We start from the raw sequence: 19,060 nt of genomic DNA, 5'->3' as shown, positions 1-19,060 counted from the left end.
CTATGTTTTTGGAAATATTCTTATAAATTGTTTTATGTTTGGTTTCTTCAGTTCTTAGAAGTTCTTTTATGTTTGGTTTCCTCCTTATTTCAGTCAGAAATGGACCACTTTTTATTCACTTCAAAGTGCAGCACTTGTTGTATAGAGATCTCATAAACATTATATTTCAGTACTGCAATTTAACATCCTACATTTTTGGAAATATTTTGTTCCCACAGAGACAATTTTAAAGATTTTTAACAAAGTTTTACAGCAAAGAAATGTCTCTTGTCAGGATTGAATTTCAGCAGGCAGAATAAGTTCTTATAAGATTTTTATATTTGGTTTCTTCCTTATTTCAGTCAGAAATCGACCAATTACTTTTTTTCTTTCACTTCAAAATGCTGAGCTGCTTGTATGGAATCATCTTGCTGTCACTGATAAATACTGCAATTAGCAGACTTGCTGAATCACCTTATGCATTGGTCAATGGTTTATGTCATTTGATAGAACACTTTATAATTATATGATTCATAACTCGAACATTAGAGGGAAAATTGAGCTTCGGAATTCTACTCCCAACTGGTACTTCGTTTTTAACTTAATTTTTAGATTCACAGACAGTTATCGGACATGAATATCTATTAGCCAGTAAAACAAAATCGATAGATACAGATATATACAACCTTTAGACTCACTTTGTATGGTAGCTACCGCGAGGCTTCGTACAGAAATAAGTGATTTGTTTTGGACTTCAAATGAAGGTTGATGGACAGACTACTAGAACAACAGATAAGTTTCCCAATCCAAAGGAATTAGCACCTTACGTAAACAACAAACCGTGATCTGGTGACATACTTCCTCACTCTGGATGACAGCAAGTTACAGAGTTTCATAAGGAAGTGATCTCGCATTTCTTAATAACCTAAAAACACCGCACTTTCCACACAGCTACACACTCGCCAAGATAATGATTCCTATTGCTAGAGATATGCCATGGACACCCCACACTGAGACTGGTGATATAGAAACACATACATCTATTCGACGGCTGTCAACACCAATAGCGTTTTAATGTCAGGTTGCGTGCTGACAAGTTACTGGAACGCTCGAGGGGGTTTTCAGAAGGAGGAAGTGGTACTTCCGTGAATTTCACACAAAATTTGCCAGTGTCAGTCAGTGATGTTTTTCTCAAAGAAATAAAACGTTGAGTCATCAGATAATCATGTAATTAGAAAAATGTGTATTAATGTATCTTTGTATTCATGTTTTTGTGTAGATTGTGTCCTGATAAGCAATTGGAATGTTCGAGGGGATTTTCAAGAGGAAGTGGTACTTCCGTGAATTTCACACAAAACTTGCCAGTGTCAGCCAGTGATGTTTTTTCTCAAAGAAATGAAACGTTGAGGCATCACATAATCATGTAATTTGACAAATATGTATTAAAGTATCTTTGTATTCATGTTCTTTTGTACAGGTTGTGTCCTGACAAGTTATTTGAACGCTCGAGTGGGGTTTCAGGAGGAAATGGTACCTTTGTTAGTTGTGGTTGTGAATTTCACACGAAACTTGCCAGTGTCAGTCAGCGATGTTTTTTCTCAAAGAAATGAAACGTCCAAGCATCACATAATCATGAAATTAGAAAAATTTTTATTAATGGATTTGTTATTCATGTATTTGTGTATTTATGTATGTATGTGGCCTGCAAGGATACTCTATTCGTGTGGGGACTGAGGGATAGCAGTGGCTTTCGCACTGTAATGCTACGCACTGGAAATTCATTTCAATTTCTGAAGCCTTTTTTGCCATTTTTTTAAACGGGAAATGCTTTTAGAGTAAGAAAAATATCTATCGTACATCCATATACAATATACCTGGATATAATTGTTATGTACATACAAGTACAAAGGATATGTGTACCTATCTGAATGGATAAGTTTTTATTGTTTCTGAGGAGAATGGCATCCCGGACACATTTTCCCGAGATGTAACCAGTACCGGGACCTTTCCCTGAAAAAATCGAGACGCCATATTTTAAAAACTAACCAAAGAATTTCTTGAAAATAATCTCATTCTGTTTCCCACACCCAAATTACCTGGAAGTACCAATCTAACCTAACCTAACCCAACCTAACCTAACCTAACCTAGGGGGATGGCAAAACAAACGGGGCTGGTGCAATACTAGCATACATCTCAGGAATTTGCATTCCAGGCGGCCATCACAAGAAGAAGGCATCGCGATGAGACTCCCACGAAGGGAAAGAGGGAACAGTCAGATATTTTCTCTTTTTTATCTCTTTCTCATTCCCCTCCCGCAGCAGTGACTCGATGGCCAAGATATGTTGAGATCTGGAAGGTCTGGAAGGGCGGCGCTCGTGTGGCTCCAGTCGACCTCCCAAAAGCTACTGAAACGGACCCACGAGTCCTGGAAAGGGGCACAGATCTACACATTGTGAGCCCCGGGAACTGGCGGCACGGAGGAGTCCCTCTTCTTCTTGGGCGTCTGCTGCGTGGACACCGAGCCGTCCTTGGGGTCGAGGACTACCTGGTGCCCTGGTCGAGACCTTGATCTGGATCTGGAGCGTCGGGATCGGCGGTGGCGTGACGAGGAAGAAGGGCGTCGCATGTTGGTCCCCAGGAGGATGACGATGATGGCGGCGTAGAAGACGACGATCACCTTTGGAAGAGAAGAGAGTTTTGTCAACTGATTGCTGAGGTAATGTCCTCTAGAGTTCTTTAGAATGCTGGGAAGAATGTTTGGAATATTTGGAATACAGGGAAGAATATTTGGAATAATGGGAAGAATATTTATAATACTGGGAGAAATGTTTGGAATACTAGGAAGGATGTTTGGAGTACTGTGAAGAGTATTTGAAATATTTGGGATACAGGGAAGAATACTTGGAATACTGGGAAGAATGTTTGGAATATTTAGATACAAGGAAGAATATTTGGAATAGTGGGAAGAATCTTTGGAGTACTGGAAAGAATTTTTATAATACTGGGAAGAATGTTTGAAATACTAGGAAGGATGTTTGGAATACTGGGAAGAATGTTTGGAATATTTGGAATGCAGAGAAGAATGTATGGAACACTGGGAAGAATGTTTGGAATATTTGGAATGCAGGGAAGAATGTTTGGAATACTGGGAAGAATGTTTGGAATAGTAGGAAGAACGATAATACTGGAAATAATGTTTGGAATAGTAGGAAGAATGATAATACTGGGAAGAATGTTTGGAATACTAGGAAGAATGTTCAGAATACTGGGAAGAAAGTCTGGAATATGGGGAAGAATGTCTGGAATATAGGGAAGAATGTATGGAATACTGAGGAGAATGTTTGTAATACAGAGAAGAATGTTTAGAATGCTGGGCAGAATGTTTGGAATGCTAAGAAGAATGTTTGGAATACAGGGAAGAATGTTTGGAATACTGGGCAGAATGTTTGGAAAACAGGGAAGAATGTTTGGACAGGGAAGAATGTTTGGAAAACAAGGAAGAATGTTTGTAATACTGGGAAGATAGTTTGGAATATTTGGAATACTGGGAAGAATGTTTGAAATACTGGGAATAATTGTTGGAATACAGGGAAAATATTTGGAATATTTGGAATACAGAGAAGAATGTTTGGAATACTAGGAATATACTACAGAATATTTGAGCTCATAGAATATATACCAATTTCCCTTTTATTCCCAGGTATAGTGACTGCCCTGTGGGCCACCCAAAATGTCACCATGGACTACTAGTGGCCCGTGGACCACCAGTTGAGAACCACTGTTCTAAAGGATATTTTGACGTAGGTTTAATCAGAGAAAACTTACAACAACAGACCATTAGTGGTTCATGGGCCACCAGCTGAAAACAAATAGTGGTCCATGGACCACCGGCTGAAAAAAACTAGTGGTCCATGGACCACCAGCTGAGAACAATTAGTGTTCCATGGGCCACCAGCTGAAAGCAACTAATGGTCCATGGGCCACCAGCTGAAAACAGCTAGTGGTCCATGGGTCAACAACTGAAAAAAGCTATTGGTCCATGGGCCACCAGGTGAAAACAACTAGTGGTCCACTGGACACCAGCTGAAAGCAACTAATGGTCCATGGGCCACCAGCTGAAAGCAACTAGTGGTCCATGGGCCACCAGCTGAAAATTAGTGGTCCATGGACCACCACATGAGAACCACCATTCCATTTTTCAGGTTTAATCGGGAAAAGCAATGGATAGTGGTTTTGACCACCATTCTCAAGGATATTCTGACGTAGGTTTAATCGGGGAAAACTTACAGCAATGGACCACTAGTGGTCCATGGGCCACCATCTGAAAACAACTAGTGGTCCATGGGCCACCAGATAAGGACCACCATTCTGAAGGATATAAACAAGAAGACTCACTGCAACGAATATAGCTGCCTCAGCCGAAACTTGGGTGGAGGATGCCATGGGCGCGGTGTCCTTGAAGGCGGCGCTGTGGGGGGCGAACTTGATCCTGCTTCCATCCTCAGACCGTTGGCCAGGACGCATCCTAACCTGGGAATGATAAAGAGTCCTATTGAAGGATTCTGGCACTCGTAGACAGGTTTTTTTTCTTCCTTTTATATGCCCGCAGGGTAAGCCACAGGTGATATTCTTTTCGAATTTCTTGTAGAGAGAGAGAGAGAGAGAGAGAGAGAGAGTGGGGAAAGAGAAAGGGAATTAGAGAGAGAGAGAGAGAGAGAGAGAGAGGGAGAGAGGTGGGGAAAGAGAAAGGGAATTAGAGAGAGAGAGAGAGAGAGAGAGAGAGAGAGAGAGAGAGAGAGAGAGAGGGAGGGAGGAGGGAGAGAAATAGAAAAAGAGAAAATGGGGTAGGGAGGGAGAAAGACAAAATATACTTAAGGAAAGAGAGAAGAGAGAGAGAGAGAGAGAGAGAGAGAGAGAGAGAGAGAGAGAGAGAGAGAGAGAAAATGGGGTAGGGAGGGAGTGAGAGAAAATATACTTATGGAAATGAGAGAGAGAGAGAGAGAGAAACGAGTCTTTTGCTGCACAGACAAGTACCTTAAAAAAATTATTATTACCAAATAAAGGCACATCACAAATAGGAAAGAAAATATAAAAAAAATTGCTGTTAAAAATCTAAATAAAGAGAGAGAGAGAGAGAGAGAGAGAGAGAGAGAGAGAGAGAGAGAGATGTATCTCTGACTGTACAAACAATTAATTTTGAGAAACTGATTCGCAATTAACGAAATCAAAATTAAAAATGAAAAATGAAAAATTCTATTTACATGAATACAACTTGTAAACATATCAAACATAATAAAAGAGCATACGTAATTGCAATAGAAATAAAAAAATAAATACTGGAAAAGTAAACACTTAAAATTCATTACCTAGACTCCACAGAATTATGATAAACAATCGCCATACTGAGAAACACCACTCAACCTCTCAGTGCGTGAGGTGGAAGAAGAAGAACCCAGAGATTTAAACCGTGATTTCTTCTTCATTGACATTCCACCGGGCGGCAAAAGAAGGCAACACGACTCGATGCGTGGACTGAATTACGAATGACGAATCACGAATTAAGTGAGGCGGAAGGAGACGAATTTTGAAGACAAACGAATGCAACCAGGACAGCTGGATCATGTCAGAGTTGTCAGGCTTCAAACTTCTTCGAGAGTTTGACTTTTGCGGACTTAGGGGAGTCGAAGTCCTGTTTCCGAGAGAGAGAGAGAGAGAGAGAGAGAGAGAGAGAGAGAGAGAGAGAGAGAGAGAGAGAGAGAGAGAGAGAGAGAGAGAGAGAGAGAGAGAGAGAGAGAGAGAGAGAGAGAGAGAGAGAGAGAGAGAGAGAGAGAGAGCATTCATAACTAGAGATGAAAGAGATGGCAGGTTCAAGATGGAATTCCGAATTCCCGCCATAAGCTAGGATTGCCAACCCTACGGAGATAACATACAGTGTTAGCTAACCATAATATTTACATACGATAAATATATATACATATATATGTATATATTATGTGTGTGAATGTTTATATGTATATAAAATAGAAAAGGATGTATGAAATCGTCTGGTAGATATAAGATAAGCAATGCGAGCAACCATAAGGGTTGGCAATCCTGCTTGATAGCCCGTGATGATGTCAGTTGCCTCCTGGACGCTGCGGTATCAAGACATTTAATTTTTATCTCCGGAGGCTCTGACGTCTCTCCTTATTTTAAAATGAATATCATCTTCGTACAAATACCAACTGGATGTATATTGCTCATCTTTAAACAAGAAACAGAAGTGGTGGTCAAGGTATTGTTATAATAAGAGTTTTAAAAAGTTTTTGTACTTTTTTTCATAAATATGCTCGAGACGAGACTCCATCCTTTTTACGTTAATATATAGGCGTATATTTTCTTGTGAAGCAGATTTTGGAAATTTATAAATATATATACTTCTAAAATATACTTTTCTAATATACTTTTCATTATTTGTGTCCCTCTACAGGTGGAATGACGAGAGAGAGAGAAAGAAAGAGGGAGAGAGAGAGAGCAGACACTGACTTCGGGCAGCTCACAAAAGGTCGGGAAAGCTTTTCGTCATCCTTAGCTCTGCTGTCATTCAAGTGCCAGAACACTTGAAAACGAAGCACTTTTTAGGACGAAGTGACAGAGAACTTCGCTGACAAAAAAGCAAGAACGAATTAGGAAAAAAAGTAGGTCTAAGTCGTGTACAACACTTTCGCATGCTTATATTTATGGTCACATCGGCCTAGTACTATATTACTGTTTAACTTTTCCTTGATGTATTTGATTTATTCGAGGTCTTCAGGTGTTATTTTAACTTTTAATTGACTTATTTCATTTTTAAATTGCTGTTTTAACACTTACTTGATTCATTTCAGGTTTGGGTTACCTTTTAACTCTTGCTTGTTGATTTATGCCTGGTTTAAGTTACCGTTTAACTCTTGATTTTTTTTCAGGTTTAAATAACTTTAACTTCAGGTTAATTTAAAGTTTTCGGATGATATTTCTTACCAATGTTTATGCTATTTTGAATCTGTATGAGGAAATAGGACGTACGTATGCATACGACGTGTATTTTACTTTCGTCAACATGAAACCGTATTTGCGGGTGACACCCCCTCCGCACAGACGCATGGGACGGGGGTGGGGGCGTTAGTCCTTTGGCGGGAAAACTGATTATCCGTATCATGCTTTACGGTGGAATTCCTTTTGACGTATTGCGACGTATTTTTGTTATGAAAGGACACAGATATATACGTATGGTCATGATAAGTTGTCTGTATAAAGTTTGGGAAGTATTTTGGCGGGAAAATGATTATCCATATTTTGCTTTACGCTGAAAGGCCTTTTTGACTTATTTTGACGTGTTTCGACGTATTTTTGTTAACAAAGGATGTAGATATATACGCATGGTTAAATCATTTGATGAAAACTCGTTGTATCCAAAGCATTTTGAAGATTCAATATAGGCCTAAATACGTATCATGCTTTACCATCGAACTTTTTGACGCATTTTGACGCATCTGGACGTACTCTCGTTATCCAAGGATATAGTGACGCACGCAGGGGTAAAAATATTTGGATGGAAATCGTTGTAAATAAAGCTCCTTTCGGACGTATTTCGGCGTATTTTTTTTTTATCAGAGTATATAGAGATATGCGTAGGGTCAAAATACTAAACTATAGGCCTATGCCAGCAAGCCTAATACACTTTCGACACATTACATCAGTGCACTGGTAACATTATTTCGGCTTTGTGACGTATTTTGACGCATTCTTCTTATCAAAGTATATAGATATGTCTACATGTTCAAAATATTTGATGAAAACTCGTTGTAGTCAAGATATTTTGAATACTGACTATAGGCCCTAGACCCGTAATTGCTTTATCTTTGAACTCCTTTCTAACGTTTTTGACGTATTTCGGCACAAATTCGTTATCAAAGGATATTGAGATATACTCAGGGTCAAAGTATTATATGAAAATACTGCTTTATCAAATCTAGAATGTTGACTAATAGGCCTATGCCAGCAAGTGTAAAGCTCCTTTCTGACATATTTCGACGTATTTTCGTTATCAAAGTGTATAGAATATATCCGCATGGTCAAAATATTTGATGAAAACTCATTCTTAGTCAAAATATTTGAAAAAGTAAAGTGCAATTAGTAGGCCTTATGCCAGCAACCGTAGTAAACCTTCGTCACATTACTTTAGACATCCGCCAGGTGGTGGCATGTCCTATAGCGCTACCAGAAGCACGATTATAGCTAAATTTAACCTTTAATAAAATAACTACTGAGGCTATAGGGCTGCAAATTGTTATGTTGACCATCCACGCTCCAATCATCAAACATACCAAATTGCAGTCCTCTAGCCTCAGCAGTTTTTAATTCATTTAAGGTTAAAATTTTAGCCATACTCGTGCTTCTGGCAACGATGTAAATAAGCTAGGCCACCACCGAGCCGTGGTTAAAGTTTCATGGGCCGCGTCACCTACAGCATTATACCGAGACCACCGAAAGATAGATCTATTTTGGGTGGCCTTGATTACACGCTGTACAGAAAACTCGGCTGCGCAGGAGAAACTTCGGCGCATATTTTTACTTGTTTTTTTTTATGTAAGTTATTAAACAGAACCATTTCTGTGCTAAATAATCGTATATACTTTTTTTTAAAACGATTCGTAATTTAGGTTTTATAATCGTATTTATGTAGGAGTGGTGGTTATTAGGACCGTCTGCTGTTCATTCTGAACAGTTTTAAGGTTTTATATATTGCGTTGCATTTGAATACTAATACCTGCATACATACTTATATACATACATGCATACATACAAATATATATATATATATATATATATATATATATATATACTATATATATATGTCTATATATTTATTTGTATGTATATATATAGATCTATATATACTTATATATATACACACATTATATATACATATATATATATATTATATATATATGTATATATATACTTATATGTATACACATATATATATTATATATATATATATATATATATATATATATGTATACACATTATATATATTATATGTATACATATTATATATAATATTATATTATATATACATACATATATATATATTATATATTATATATATATATATATATATATATATATATATATATATATATATATATATATATATATATATATATATATATATATATATATATATATACCCATACACATACAAAAAACAGGAAGAACATTTTGCTGAATGTAACGTCGCGTTTAAAAGAATGCTTTGATGTCCTCTGCAAATGGTATCCGATTTCCACTTTCATCACCGATATTAGGAAAGAAATAAGACTGGCAGTGCAATGCGGGATGATCATCGTATATGTATTCATGCGAAAGCTGTTTATGTTCATTTAGCGAGCGTTGCACTCACTCCTCTTTCCATTTGGGAGTTATTACCCGAGCGTTTTGTTCACATCTGCGAGCATCATGTTATGCCTGAACGAAATTCGAATGTCTGGACAGAATTTGAAGGTTTTTGTAGGTCCTTGCTTTTTACGAATGTAGTTCGCTTGGCGAATTCGCTGTTTATCTGAAATATTGATTTTTAAACGATTTTGACGAGGTTTCAGATGCTGTAAGTCATTACTGTATTAGTGAGTAGAGTCCATTAACATTTTATATATATATATATATATATATAATATATATATAGATTTATATACATGCATATATATTATATATGAATATATATGAGTATATATGTATATGTATATATAGTATATATATTATATACATATATATACAGTATATATATGCATATATATTTATATATATATATATATATATATACTATATATACTACATATATATATATATATATATATATATATATATATATATATATATATATATATATATATATATATATATATATATATATATATATATATATATATATATATATATATATATATATATATATATATATATATATATATATATGTATGTATATATATATATATATATTTATATATATATATATATATATATATATATATATATATATATATATATATATATATATATATATATATATATATATATATATATATATACGAAGTCCTCCTCGCTTCAGCGGGCTGTAACCACTCATCATATTCCATTTATGCCTTTTTTGAAATAAATAATGATAATAATAACTCCCCGTTACTTCGCCCGCTCTCGCTGCGAGATTGTCCAATAAGCTTTCGTATCGAGTGGAGCGGTGTTACTTCGAGTGCAATAGAGATTGTGGAGTGGAAAAAACCTCTTTACGAGGTTCGTCGAATGTCGATTATTATGAAAAAAGCGGGGGGGAGGGGAGAGAGATTCGAGCTGATGAACTGTTCAGAAAAATCCATTAGTCGTGTTTTTATGCAGATTCATTATCGAGATTGCTTCTGTGGATATAACGAATGATTGGGTTTCAGATGCTCTTTCTGTCTGTCGGTCTGTCTCTTCTCTCTCTCTCTCTCTCTCTCTCTCTCTCTCTCTCTCTCTCTCCTCTCTCCTCTTCTTCTTCTTTTCTTCTTCTTCTTCTTTTCGTTTCTTCTTCTTCTTCTTCTTCTTCTTCTTCTTCTTCTTCTTCTTCTCTTCTCTCTTCTCTCTCTCTCTCTCTCTCTCTCTCTCTCTCTCTCTATATATATATATATATATATATATATATATATATATATATATATATATATATATATATATATATGTATATATATATCTCTCTCTCTCTCTCTCTCTCTCTCTTTATATATATATATATATATATATATATATATATATATATATATATATATATATATATATATGTATAATATATATATGATGTTTATATACACTGTATGTATATATACTGTATATATGCATACATATATATATACCCCTCTCTCTCTCTCTCTCTCTCTCTCTCTCTCTCTCTCTCTCTCTCTCTCTCTCTCTCTCTCTCTTTCAGTCGAATAAAATTCCAGATCAATTTACCGAAAAGAACGTCTAGACTCATTAAATTTGCAGCAAGTGAACAAGTTAAGAAAGTGGAGTGACTTGGAAACTTTAAATTCGCCGAAAGTTGATTATTTCTAAATTCGCGCTCGCAATTATAAGAGCCTGAGTTTTTTTTTTTTTTTTTTTATCTCCCTTTCTTCCTCTGTCGACAGGTCTCGAAAGTTTTCCCCCATGATGAAGTTTTTGACAGTATGCTTAACCTCATTAACAGAATGAACTCTATTTTTCGTTTTCGCTTCATTCGTAATAGGGTCGGGTTCTTCGCGTGAATCGTTTTTAAGTAAATGTCTGAGAATCTTAATGTCTGAGAATCTTAACAGTTTTTGAATTTCCTATAATTTTTTCTTTCATACGAAGACCGGCATGACTTGTTTTCAAGGAGAAGTCTCAGAATCTTAACAGTTCTTGAATTTCCAATAAATTTTTCCTTCATACAAAGGCCGCCATGAATTGTTTTAATGAGGAGTCTGAGAATCTTTTCAGTTTTTGGTTTCGAATAAATTTTTTCTTCATACAAAGACCGGCATGAATTGTTTTAAGTATAAATCAGCGAATCTTTTCAGTTTTTGAATTTCCAATAAATCTGAACCTCATACAAAGACCGGCGTGAATTGTCTTTAAGTAGAAGTCTGAGAATCTTTCCAGTTTTTGAATTTCCAGTAAATTTTCCCCCCATACAAAGACCGGCATGAATTGTTTTAAGGAGGAGTCTGAGAATCTTTACAGTTTTTGGTTTCCAATAAATTTGAACCTCATACAAAGACCGGAATGAATTGTTTTAAGTAGAAGTTTGAGATTTTTTTCAATTTTTGAATTACCAATAAATTTTCCCCTCATACAAAGACCGGCATGAATTGCTTTTAAGCATAAGTCTCAGAATCTTTCCAATTTTTGATTTTCCAATAAATTTTTCCTTCATACAAAGTCCGGCGTGAACTGTATTTTAAGTAGAAGTCTAAGAATCTTTACAATTTTTGTGTTTCCAATAAATTTTTCCTTCATAAAAAAACCGACGATTTAAAGATTTTCTCTTCTTTTCAAGAGGAAAGCTCTAGACGTTACACGACAGTTTTATACATTGGTTTTTGGGATGAAGATGCGACACTTACGCCCAAGAACCTCGTGCAAGGAATGGAAAGGAATATATAAAATTTAGGTCAAAGGCCAAGTGCTGCACTTGCAGTATGAAGCAATTGTAAGGAGAGGGATGAGGAAAGTAAGATGGCAGAGAGAATATGAATGGAGGTACTGTAAAAAGAATGAAAGGGGTAGCACCTACGGGTCGAAGGAACGCCGCAAAGAACCTTTAGTGATGCCTACAATGCACAGCGTGAGGTGCACTGACGGCACTAAGGAGCCTCCATAGAGCGATAGTACGCTAATTCATAAAAGGTTACTATTGAATCTGCTTCCACTTCGTCATCGCTAATATCTTCGTAGGAGGGTAGTACCATCAGTACACCTCCTGCGGTGCACTGTAGGCGTTACTTAAGGTTCTTTGAAGCGTTCTTTAAGCCACTAACTGCAACCTCTTTCATTCCTTTTATTTGTACCTCCGAGCATATTCTCTTTCTCCCATCTTACTTTCCTCAACCCTCTCCTAAAAATTCTTTCATAGCGCAACTGCTTTGAGGTTTCCCTCCTGTTACGCCTTTCAGACCTTTCTACTGTCAATTTCCATTTCAGCGCTGAACGACCTCATCATTAGGCCTTTGGCCTAATTCTGTATTCTATTCTACTTTGCTAATGAGGCCATGGCTCGCTCAACCCTGGTAGAACGTATCTGTTTTCAATTCATATATATACTTCTTCGTCTTCACGAAGGATTGCACAGTAGGCAAAATCACCGTAAAATCATTTTCTCTTTGCAACGTATTAATCCCGTGATTACTGAGGTTAGGAAATGTTTCAACACAAACCAACAATTCCAGTGATGAATGTAATGCAACCTTCGGAATACATGCGCAGATCCACTCGCTCTAAAGGGAATTTAGCGCTGAACTCAACCTGGCAGCAAATTCCTGAGATGTATGCCAGTATTGCACCATGCCCCGGATTTTTTTGGCCATGCCCCTAGGTTAGGTTAGGTTACGTTAGGTCAGCGCTGTGCATGCATTAAAATTTGGGTGTGGGAAACATAATGAGATTATTTTCAAGAAAATTCTGTGGTTAGTTTCTAAGATGCGGCGTCCCGCTCTTTGCCGGGAAGGTCCCATTACTCGGTTGCCGCCAACCTGGCATCTCCTTTTACAATTCAGCCTCGGTTATGGGTAAAATGATTCGTGAATATGTTAACTAGGAGTCATAAAAGACTTATGTATTCGGTTTTGGGGTTCTTTGGAAATTGTGGATCAAGGATCTTATTATTTGCAAAGATGGATTTTTATTATGTGAGAATCTGGCAAAAGTTGGAAAGAAAAGCATTGTTTGAATATCATAACTGTAGTCTCGGTTACTTTAAAGGTCCATTGACTTGGAGAGAAAAAGAGAAAAAATTAAATGTATTCTTATCAAAATAGTCGACGGTTCCACTTGCTTAAAAAAGATCATTCAGATAGTTTTATAAGTAAAAAAAAAATATTTGTGGGGTAGTACCGTCTGCTCACCTCACGTGGTGCACTGTAAGCATTACTTGAGGTTCTTTGCAGCGTCCCTTCGGCCCCTAGCTGCAACCCCTTTCATTCCTTTTACTGTACCTCCATTCATACTCTCCTTCTTCCATCCTTCCGTCCACCCTCTCTTAACAATTGTTTTGCAGTGCAACAGCGAGGTATTCCTCCTGTTACACCTTTCAAACCTTTTTACCTTCAATTTCCCTTTCAGCGCTGAATGACCTCATGGGTCCCAACGCTTGCTTGGCCTTTGGCCTGGACTTTATATTCCATTCCTATATTCCGTAAGTTAAAATTGACAGCTAGATTTAATTTAGATATTCCATAAGTTAAAATTGACAGCTAGATTTAATTTCTGCCTTTAAAATCATAGAAACTGCGAGATCTCGATGCGAGGCTGGTATTATTATTATTATTATTATTATTATTATTATTATTATTACCGTCTTCCATTCCTATATTCCCTAATTAAAATTGACTACTAAATTTAATTTGCAGATTTAAAATCTTACGGATTGCGAGATCTCGACGCGACGCTGATATTATTATTATTATTATTATTATTATTATTATTATTATTATTATTATTATTATTATTTTTATTATTATTATTATTATTATTATTCCGTCTTCCATTCCTATATTCCATAAGTAAAATGGACAGCTAGATTTAATTTCCATCCATTAAAATCATAGAAACTGCGAGATCTCGACGCGAGGCAGATATTATTATTATTATTATTATTATTATTATTATTATTATTATTATTATTATTATTATTATTATTATTATTATCTTCTCCGCAATTCCACCACCACCGCTGTCACTCCCATTCTCTCATCTCTGAATCAGAATCGGAATACTCGACGGTGCTATCTATCGATTCATTTTCGCTTCGCGAGACACAAAGGGAAGAACACTGATAAGTTTAAAGTCGCCATCATTCTTATTATTCTCTCTTATTATTATTCTTCTTTTCTCTCCCCTTTGTATTAGAATATGCCTCCATTCTCTCAGGCAAGAATAGAGTTGGTGCTATCCGTGCTGCCATCTGTTGTAGCCTCAGTAAACTTGATGGTTTTCCATGATGGGATTTGATTTAGCTTTGAATTCACTTATATATAAGGCACAGGGAATAAGCCCTGTGCATGTATGTATATGTTTATATATATATATATATATATATATATATATATATATATATATATATATATATATATATATGACTATTTATCACATCACCGTGATTCATATACAATCAAGAATAGCTACAAACTATCCTTTAATGCCAATCTGTTCTACCTCGAAATAAAATTTTTCATGGTTTTCCATGATGGGATTTTTAGATGATTAAGTCCACCGTTGAATTCGATTAGGAATCAGGACTACAGTGACGCAATAACGAAATCGGCCGATTTCGTTAGTGCATGTCACTGTAGTCCTGATTCCTCGTCCGTCGCTGGTTCGATCACGGGACGGTGGACTTATTATCATCTAAAAATTCCTTATATATATATGAAAATATATTATTTCGAGGTATAGTGAATTGATATTAAAGGACGTTTGTATATTTCGATATATATATATATATATATATATATATATATATATATATATATATATACAGTATATATTGTGCAGGTTTCGTTGAACGATAGATAACTGCGAACTTTAACTATTTTGTTACTGGTTCTTTCCAATGTTCTGTAGTCACCCTTCTCTTTACTACTCGAAAATCGTAGAATTATGAAAGAAAGCCATTTCTTAATAATTCCTTTTATTTGCTGTCTTCATAGCGCGCTTTCGGACTGTACTTCGTCCATAATCATGCTAGCCTATGAATTAGTTGTTAGGAGAGGGTGGAAAGTAAGATGGTAGGAAAGGAATATGAAAGGAGGTACAGTAAAAGGGACGAAAGGGGTTGCAGCTAGGGGCCGAAGACCCGCTGCAAAGAATCTTAAGTAATGCCTACAGTGCACTGCATGAGGTGCACTGACGGAACTGCCCTCCTACGGCGTCGTATCCCTACTTTTACAGGTAGTGCAAGGTTGCAATTATCCCTAATTGTACAGGTAGTGCAAGGTTGCAATTATCCCTAGTTGTTAAGGTAGTGCAAGGTTGCAATTATCCCTAATTGTACAGGTAGTACAAGTTAGCAATTATCCCTAGTTGTACAGGTAATACAAGGTAGCAGTTATCCCTAATTGTACAGGCAGTACAAATAGCAGTTATCCCTAGTTGTACAGGTAGTACAAGGTAGCAATCATCCCTAGTTGTACAGGCAGTACAAGGTAGCAATTATCCCTAGTTGTACAGGTAATACAAGGTAGCAGTTATCCCTAGTTGTACAGGCAGTACAAGGTAGCAGTTATCCCTAGTTGTACAAGTAGTACAAGGTAGCAATCATCCCTAGTTGTACAGGCAGTACAAGGTAGCAATTATCCCTAGTTGTACAGATAGTACAATGTAGCATTCATCCCTAGTTGTACAGGTAGTACAAGGTTGCAATTATCCCTAGTTGTACAGGTAATACAAGGTAGCAATTATCCCTAGTTGTACAGGTAGTACAAGGTAGCAATTGTCCCTAGTTATACAGGTATTACAAGGTTGCAATTATCCCTAGTTGTACAGGTAATACAAGGTAGCAATCATCCCTAGTTGTACAGGTATTACAAGGTTGCAATTATCCCTAGTTGTACAGGTAATACAAGGTTGCAATTATCCCTAGTTGTACAGGCTGTACAAGGTAGCAATTATCCCTAGTTGTACAGGTAGTACAAGGTTGCAATTATCCCTAGTTGTACAGGTAATACAAGGTTGCAATTATCCCTAGTTGTACAGGCAGTACAAGGTAGCAATTATCCCTAGTTGTACAGATAGTACAAGGTTGCAATTATCGCTAGTTGTACAGGTAATACAAGGTAGCAATTATCCCGAGTTGTACAGGCAGTACAAGGTTGCAATTATCCCTAGTTGTACAGGCAGTACAAGGTAGCAATTATCCCTAGTTGTACAGGCAGTACAAGGTTGCAATTATCCCTAGTTGTACAGGCAGTACAAGGTAGCAATTATCCCTAGTTGTGCAGGTAGTACAACGTTGCAATTATCCCTGGTTGTACAGGTATTACAAGGTTGCAATTATCCCTAGTTGTACAGGTAGTACAAGGTAGCAATCATCTCTAGTTGTACAGGTAGTACAAGGTAGCAATTATCCCTAGTTGTACAGGTAGTACAAGGTTGCAATTATCCCTAGTTGTACAGGTAATACAAGGTAGCAATTATCCCTAGTTGTACAGGTAGTACAAGGTAGCAATCGTCCCTAGTTGTACAGGCAGTACAAGGTAGCAATCATCCCTAGTTGTACAGGTAGTACAAGGCAGCAATCACATTAGTTGTACAGGTAGTACAAGGTAGCAGTTATCCCTAGTTGTGAAAATCCGTCACGGTAATACAAGCGGAATCATCCCTAGTTGTACAGGTGGTTAAGGTAGCAATCATCCCTAGTTGTACAGGTAGTACAAGGTAGCAATCATCCCTAGTTGTAGCAGTTGTACAGGTAGTACAAGGTTGCAATTATCCCTAGTTGTACAGGTAATATCAAGGTAGCAATCATCCCTAGTTGTACAGGTAGTACAAGGTAGCAATTATCCCTAGTTGTACAAGTACAAGGAAATTATCCCTAGTTGTACAGGCAGTACAAGGTAGCAATTATCCCTAGTTGTACAGGTAATACAAGGTAGCAGTTATCCCTAGTTGTACAGGTAGTACAAGGTAGCAATCATCCCTAGTTGTACAGATAGCATAAGATAGCAACTCACTTCCGTTACCTCTTCCGGGAATAACTCATTATCCGTCCTCACAAGAGTTGAATACCCCGATTCCCGGAAGGCTATAAGGCAGAACATTATTTCCGGGCATAGCTCCGTTATGAAAATCCGTCACGCTAATGCCAGCGGTTATGATAATGACCGCTGGATTAATGTAAGTCATTATGTCAGTATCAGATGCATTAGTAATAGCAGTTACAGCGGAAATGGTAGATATGTTATCCGATATACTTCGTTGTATTATATCTCCGTGCCATTATCTAGATTAGATAAATAGGCATTAGCGAAAACGGGAAATACGATGGCAATAAAGAAGTGATTATTTGGGATTTAATTTCAAAAGCACTATTATGGACCTGTTATTCTCTCTCTCTCTCTCTCTCTCTCTCTCTCTCTCTCTCTGAACCTATTGCTTTAAGTAACTGGCGTTGCAATACTCGTGGGAATACTAAAAAATGAAGTATTTCAGGCTTCATTACTCTCTCTCTCTCTCTCTCTCTCTCTCTCTCTCTCTCTCTCTCTCTCTCTCTCTCTCATTTATGCAATTCACATCCTTAGCGGGGAATTAAAAGCAGTCAAAAATATGAAATATAAATTCCACGACGACTCTCTCTCTCTCTCTCTCTCTCTCTCTCTCTCTCTCTCTCTCTCTCTCTCTCTCTCCATAACTCACTGTTGTTGTTACAAGGACATACAATTTTTATGGAGTTTCTCTCTCTCTCTCTCTCTCTCTCTCTCTCTCTCTCTCTCTCTCTCTCACCTGGAGTTTAAGCAGAGTCGATCCAGGCCAGGAGCGTGGGAGAAGCCAGCCGCGTGGGGAAAGCTGTGGGTGTGGGAGTTATCTGACCACATTTTGTGGGGGAGATCTTCTCTGGTGTTCAAGTAGCGTCTCTTGCTGATCTCTCAATACTCTTCTTGGGGTAGTTTTGTCTGAAAAGGAAAAAAAATATATATATTAGTCATTACTTAAGGTTCTTTACAGCGTCCCTTAGGCCCTTTGCTGGAACCCCTTTCGATTTCCTTTTACTGTACCTCCATTCATATTCTCGAAAAAAAAATATATATTAGTCATTACTTAAGGTTCTTTGCGGCGTCCCTTAGGCCCTTAGCTGGAACCCCTTTCATTTTCCTTTTACTGTACCCCTGTTCCTATCCTCTTTCTTCCATCTTACTTTCCTCAACCTTCTCCTAACAATTGCTAAAATTTTTCCTCCTGTTACGTCTTTCAAAACTTTTTACTCTCAATTTCCCTTTTCGGCGCTGAATGACCTCACAGCTCCCAGCACTTGCTTGGCCTCTGGTCTATATTCTGTATTCTAAATCCAATTCCAATTATTTTCAGCCCCTAATGATCTCAAAGGTCCCAGCACTTGGAGCCTTTGGCCTTAATCTGATATTCCAGTTCTAATTCCAGTTATTTTCAGCGCTTAATGACCTCATAGCTTTGGCGTAAATCTTACATTCCAATTCCAATTCCAGGTCCCAGCGCTTGCTTGGCCTCCGACGTAAGTTTTATATTCCAATTCCAGTTATTTTTAACGCTGAATAACCTCACATATGGCCTTTGGCATAAATCTTATATTCTAACTCCAATTCCAACTATTTTCAGAGC

The 19,060-nt window shown here is 37.0% G+C and overlaps 1 pseudogene; it reads right to left on the bottom strand.

The window, feature by feature from the left end:
* Positions 1-2,280: 2,280 nt before the first annotated feature.
* Positions 2,281-18,415, bottom strand: LOC136845108 (uncharacterized; annotated as a pseudogene).
* Between the last annotated feature and the right edge of the window lie 645 nt (positions 18,416-19,060).

The sequence above is a fragment of the Macrobrachium rosenbergii genome, chromosome 13 (genome assembly GCF_040412425.1).
Source record: "Macrobrachium rosenbergii isolate ZJJX-2024 chromosome 13, ASM4041242v1, whole genome shotgun sequence".
NCBI classification, from domain to species: Eukaryota; Metazoa; Arthropoda; class Malacostraca; order Decapoda; family Palaemonidae; genus Macrobrachium; species Macrobrachium rosenbergii.
This window is presented reverse-complemented; position numbering and strand designations above follow the sequence as displayed.